The sequence below is a fragment of the Festucalex cinctus genome, chromosome 4, assembly GCF_051991245.1.
Source record: "Festucalex cinctus isolate MCC-2025b chromosome 4, RoL_Fcin_1.0, whole genome shotgun sequence".
Taxonomy (NCBI): domain Eukaryota; kingdom Metazoa; phylum Chordata; class Actinopteri; order Syngnathiformes; family Syngnathidae; genus Festucalex; species Festucalex cinctus.
The window spans coordinates 19150509-19156508 of NC_135414.1; positions in this window are offsets into that span (position 1 = coordinate 19150509).

Below are 6000 nucleotides of genomic sequence, written 5' to 3' on the forward strand. Positions count from 1 at the left end.
CACACGACGCCACACACATTGTCGGCCAAATACACTGAACAGAAAAACAAAAAACAAAAACAAAAAACAGTGAGAACACATCTCCAATGAGACCCCAATGAGGACGACGAGCATACAGATCCGCTTTTAACATCCATCCGTCCATTTTCTGAACCGCTTGCTCCTCACAAGGGTCGCGGGGGTGCTGGAGCCTATCCCTACTGGCTATGGGCAGTAGGCGGGGTACACCCTGGACTGGTTGCCAGCCAATCACAGGGCACACAGAGACGAACAACCATCCACACACACACAAGCACACTTGGGAACAATTTGAAGCACCCAATCAACCTGCCATGCATGTCTTTTGGATGTGGGAGGAGACCAGAGTACTCGGAGAAGACCCATGCAGGCACGGGGAGAACATGCGAACTCCACCCAGGAAGGCACGAGCCTGGACTTGATCTTGCGTCCTCAGTACGGACGCGCTAACCACAAATCCACCTCACTTTTAACATTACTGTTTAAAATGCATTTCCGAAAAGTATTGGCAAAACCAGTTGTCATTTTTATGTTAAGCCCCGCTGAAAGTAACTAAAAATTTACTTGTAATCTAACTTAGTTAAAATCAAGTAATCAGATAAGTAACCAAGTACTTTAAATTTTTCTTTAAAGCAATTTTACTTTTAAACTCAAGTAATCAGTTACTTTTCTTGATTACTTGATTTAACAAAGTAACTAAGTTACTTTTAAACTCAAATAATCAGTTACCTTGCAGCATACTTGATTCAACCAAGTAACTAGGTAAGTTTTTTCAAGCTGTGGCAATATTGCTGCTAAGTTTAATAGTTCGTAAAAAGCCAGCTGCTTAGGCAACAAGAATGGAACATGAACACGTCTAAATGATAGAATACATTTTGTTTAAAAAAAAAAAAATCACCCAGACTTAATTAAATCAAGCACTTCCACCCACTTAAAAAAAAAAAGGCATGCCAGTCATGTACCAGCTTGTGTTACAATATTTGCAGCAAATACTAGAAGAAAGGATCACTGTAATGGCAAATTCGCAGTGAAGATTTCTGGAGCTGTCAAAAGAGTCTGCTCAAGTCTAACACTGCTGAGATTCATGCAGACAGGTGAAATAAAACCTTAAAGTGTCTTGCTAGGGTGCTGGGCCACCACGGGCCACCAGAAAAGCCCCACCCTGTCATATATCTGACAAATCCCAAGAACTCTGCGGGTAGGTTGAGGAGGAGAGAGGGATGCATAAAGGAAAAGTGAGGGCTTGATGGGGCGGGGGGGTTTGGGCACCCTTCCTCAAAAGTGTTCTCTTCATTTGGTGTTTTGAAGTCTGCTGTCTAGTTCGTCAAGACTCTCTCAGAGGTGTCCAATCGGGTCGGGAGCTGATGACGGCAAAGGCCATAGCATTTAAGTTACATCATCTTCAACCGCGTCAAGCCCTTCTTCAAACTAGGCTCAGTGTCACGCGTTGTCAGGCGACGCAGAAAAACATCTTTCAGCCCGAGAACAAAAAACAAAAAGCTTAGTGCAATTCCACATCCATTACATCTAAGTAGCTCCTCCAAACATCCATTTATTCATTTGCACACGACAGCATCAATGGGGACAGCACGACACAGCTCCACATCTGAACCAGAATTATTCATTATAAGCTCGCTTTCTGTATGTACAATTATTTATAGGCTTCAATTATGGATAAAGTGGTGAGAGAGGGGCAAAGTCAAGATGTGATAGTTGTGATAGAAAGTTGGGCTTTTCACGAGACCTATGTGATAATTTGATGCTGCTCGCCGCAAAGACTTGTGGCTCCAAGAAGAAATAATTAGGCTTCTATTGTGATATATTGGGAATGGTTCAGCCACCTTTAGTTAGCCGCCATAACTACAAAAGTACCATTTGTCAAATTGAAATATTTGTTCATGCTCTATCTATAGGCCTACGTACTGTACATGTGAATTCATATTGTACATATTCATCCGACCACTTCCCTTTTTTTTTTTTTTTTTCTCGACATAGTATGAAGGGATTACAATGATAAAGAAATTACACAACATGCTATCAGAACAGACGCGTCGACGACTGAGAACGACTGTTTTAGACCATTTCAAAATGCATATATTTTGGATGAGCTACCGAGCTTAAATTTGAGCGTTGGACATCGGACAACATTGGACATAAATTGAAACTGAATATTGTAAAGTTAACTTTTGAAAAGTGTAAAACTTCCAACAGTATAACAGTATAGTGCCACGCAGTGAGTTTGTTTGTGTGTTTATGAAGGGTTTATCCAAAGATGTCAGCAGTTTTCAATTTAATATCACACACTCTGACATCAAGTTTGTAAGGAATAGCATGAGCTGACAACTAAATTATTTGGCTGGCAAAGAAATAATTAGTTACAGATTGTTTCTGGCTCAAGAGAGATGTTTCAAAGCAGGTGTCTGTTTGGCTTACAAATGAGCCCTCGCTGCTTTCTTTTTCAAGACTCCCTAATGATGATTCGGCATTTAAAAGGCTGATTCACGGTAAACCAGTTGACTGACATTTTTGTAAATTTTAATGTTTACTTTTTACATTTAAAAATGCTCACACAGTACACAGACTATAGCTGTTATTGTTCCAGCATACCTCATGTGAGACAGTTGCTATGTTTAGAACAACCCGGTGGATTTACGTCATTTTACTGTGACGTACGTTATTTTATACAGCTTTCGAATTCCTGGACATTTGAATAATTACCAACATTTCTAAGATACAATCATATCTGCTGGCTTAGCGAGCACTTAAAAGGAACCGCGGCTGTCATGACAAGTTTGCTCTATATTATTTGGTTGTTACTAACGTAACTATGAGATTAATTTTTCAAAAATAGTTTCCATCCATCCATTTTCTTGACCGCTTATTCCTCACACGGGTCGCGGGGGGTGCTGGCGCCTATCTCAGCTGGCTCTGGGCAGTAGGCGGGGGACACCCTGGACTGGTTGCCAGCCAATCGCAGGGCACACAGAGATGAACAACCATCCACACCTAGGGACAATTTGGAGCGCCCAATTAACCTGCCATGCATGTCTTTCGAATGTGACCGGAGTACCCGGCGAAGACCCACACAGACACGGGGAGAACATGCAAACTCCACCCAGGAAGGCCGGAGCCTGGACTCGAACCTGAGTCCTCAGTACTGGGAGGCAGATGTGCTAACCACTTTACCACCGTGGCACCATATTCATTTATTTATTTATTCATTTATTTATTTATTTATTTACATGTCTCGTGAATGCAAAAGACCATTTCGATAGGATTGGGTCCCAGGTGTAACTTCACTAAAGCAAACAGCCCAGAATGGAGCAGTACCAGTTCAACTCTGGGACCTGTGGTTAAAAAAAAAATAAAAAATAAAAAATAAAATAATATAAAAAAGGAGCAAGAGGCAGGCAGACGTTAATTTAACGAATGACCAATGTGACCATTGTTCTCAAGGGTCACCAAAGTGACACACTTTTGCTTCGCCAGGACCTCTTCTTAGGAAAAATCTGTATAAAATACTCATTTTCTGTAGTATTATTGTCAAATTTGAAATGGAACTATGGAAGATTTCAAGCAGTGATCCTGTTATATTTTCCAGTCCACCACTCCATGATACAAAAAAAAAAAAAAAAAAAAAAAAAAAAAAAAAAAAAAAAAATTTGTGTGTGTGTATTCAAACTTCCGTTACTTAGTGCCAGCAGCGCTTTCACAGACTTTTCACTGACTTTTGGGGAGGAAAAAAAAAAGTGTTGTCTTTAAAAAGAGCCCAATTCTCTGCTGATACTCCAAATGGTTCAAGAACAGCTTCATATTTACTTTGGGTGTATCTTTTTTTTAGGTGTTTTCAGTATAAATGACAAGAATTACAGAAAATTTTCCGTATTCATGGTCGACATATTTGATGTGCCTTCTCAAGTTTTGGCAAAGGTTTACCAAACCGATTTAGAATTCTTAATTTAATGCAGTTAATTAATTCTGCTAATGCAATGAATGTTTTGGAATGCAAATGAATGCATTAGATTAAGTCAATACTACAGAAAAAAATTATTATGTATATGTTTCACCGGGATGACTGAAAGAATTTGGTTTAAGAATGTCAACATTATGGGCCCTACATTCACAGACAGGTGCCCGACAATCTCTATGAGACATTGTAGAAATCAATTAATTTAATGAATTATTATCATTATCATCTAAAAAATAGGGGAGGAAGGGGCAGCAGTTACAATGAAAACAGAAGTGGCCCCAGAATTGAACCCTGTGGAACATCAAACGTTCTCTTATACATGTGAATTCACATACATACATCCATGATCTTGGGCGTGCCAAAGCCTCTCGATCCCCAGCAAGTCCATTTCTGCTTCCTGAATGTCAGGCATGCCTACGCTGTGACTGCCCAAAGGGGGCATTTGCTCAATCTTACAATGGTGCAAATGCCCCCTTACGCCCAATTCTATCTTTGTAAGGTCTAGACTTGCACTTTGGCCCTATGTCTTGCTGCAGATAAAGCAATCGCTCTCTTAAAGTCAGCCATAATCTTTTGTTCAGACTATTGTAGAAATGCTTGCTTCGGTGGCATCAGATATATGCCAAACATGCCTTTTAGTTGTCCTTCAACAAACTTGAGATGCATTTGAAAGTAGGGTGGTGACTGTGTGAAAGTATCGCAGTCTGAGGACACGGTTAATAGATCCTCTGGTGACACATTTCATTCAGGCAGTCATTGTAATTGCTTTTTACATGACAAAGTAATAGTGTTAGGGCTTTGGAGACGTCAAAAGTCCCTTGGAAATAGACAACTTTGAAATTAAACCTTGCTTTTCAATTTTCACTCCCATAAGAGCGGAGCAATTAAATGGATTTAACCCAGCTCTGTGTAATAAGACATAAATACGTTTCAAAAGAATCAGGTGTCAGGATTTCTTTTTGACAGACTTCAACCGAAAGTGATTTTTTTTGTTTTGTTCTACTTTATACTTATCAGGTGAGATCAGATACGGACGATTTCTCCGACTGCGTGTGATACGTTTTGTGAACTACTTGCGTTGGCTCACTCCGCTGGGACCGCTGATACGTGTGTGACATTGATCAGAGGCTTGTATTGTTTTTGATGGCGTGCTATTCAAACGGATTATTTTCGTTCAATACGAGCATGGACATTTGACTGCTATTTTCCTCCAGATTCAATGCCACTGGATCAGGTTCTTGTTCAAACATCATCAGTTACTTCCATGCACACTTTGCTCTTCTGATCAAAGGAAGTTTAACTAGCGAATCTTTTGATTTCTTTGTTTTCTTTGCATCTTGTGGTGTGGAACAAGCAGTGGTGACACATTGTCCAAGATACAGTACAGTGTTGAAACTTGGCTGAACGTTTGACTTCTTGTAGCCACATCACATCAGTATTAAAAAATAACTTCCTTTTTTTTTTTTTACCTGACTGATTTGAACTGCAGATCAAAGATATTGTTTACATCGCACAATCAACATCTCTGACTTGCAATATAAAACATGTGTACCGCCAGTTGCACTGCATAATTTAGCATTGTTTAGTTTAGCTTTTGTAGAATTTATTACCGTATTTTCCGCACTATAAGGCGCACCTAAAAGCCTTCAATTTTTTGAAAAGCTGACCATGTGCCTTATAATCCAGTGCGCCTTATATATGGATCAATATTGAGCCGCAACAGGTCTCGCTGTCAAGACGCTATCGGTGACCCTGCACGATCGGTGACACGCATGCGCAGAAGATCCCGCCATCTTGGATCGCTAGCTAATACTAATACTTTACCTCAGAGAAAATAACACAACAGCTCTTTATTCATTTTGGGAGTGAATGGAGTTGTCAGAAAGCTGGTTTGTAACCTATTAATAAAGTTTGACTGAACTATCTGACTGTTTTGTTTACATAACCTTTAGCGCAGCACCATCTAATGGATGCATAACGTAACCCCAGCCTCTAGCGACTTTTTATGGAAA